Here is a 483-nt window from a genome sequence, read left to right as displayed (position 1 = left end):
AAATAACATACTAGTATAAGACATTGCACATAATTTACACATAAATCACACATAAATTAATTTTATTACATTTTGATTTGGATACTATATACTATACTACTACATATTGTTTAGATATTATCAATGGCTACTTTTTTGTCTTTATCTGTTTTTTGTTAAATTTTGTTGTTGTTGTTTCTTGAAACATTGATTTAAAGTGTCAGTTATTGCATTATTATTTCAGTTAAACCTATAAAACCCCTTTGTTACCCCAAACTACATATAAAAGCTTTATCAGTGGCATAAAAGTAACCAATGCTGCTACTTAATCCTTTGCTGCTCATTAAGGTGTGAACTTCCTCTTTAACTAACGTGACGCTCTGCCCTCTATGACGCTGCTCACATTAAGCGCTGTTGGAAGTGAATGAATTGATTCAGCATTTCGACAGGATGCATTTAACTCGACAAAGCGGTCTAATAAAGGATGTATTGATCTCGTGAATT

General features: G+C 31.5%; 1 long non-coding RNA gene across 1 annotated transcript in view; it reads right to left on the bottom strand.

Annotated features, from left to right (window-relative positions):
• Positions 1-353: 353 nt before the first annotated feature.
• Positions 354-483, bottom strand: part of LOC107598333 (uncharacterized) — a 12,591-nt gene continuing 12,461 nt past the window's right edge. Inside the window, exon 3 of the long non-coding RNA XR_001610550.1 lies at positions 354-364. This is a non-coding gene — a long non-coding RNA (uncharacterized lncRNA). The remainder of the gene's footprint in view (positions 365-483) is intronic.

The sequence above is a fragment of the Sinocyclocheilus grahami genome, unplaced genomic scaffold (genome assembly GCF_001515645.1).
Source record: "Sinocyclocheilus grahami isolate Dianchi unplaced genomic scaffold, SAMN03320097.WGS_v1.1 scaffold250.1, whole genome shotgun sequence".
Lineage (NCBI taxonomy): Eukaryota > Metazoa > Chordata > Actinopteri > Cypriniformes > Cyprinidae > Sinocyclocheilus > Sinocyclocheilus grahami.
Note: the sequence above shows the minus strand (reverse complement) of the source record. Positions and strands in the feature narration are given on the sequence as shown.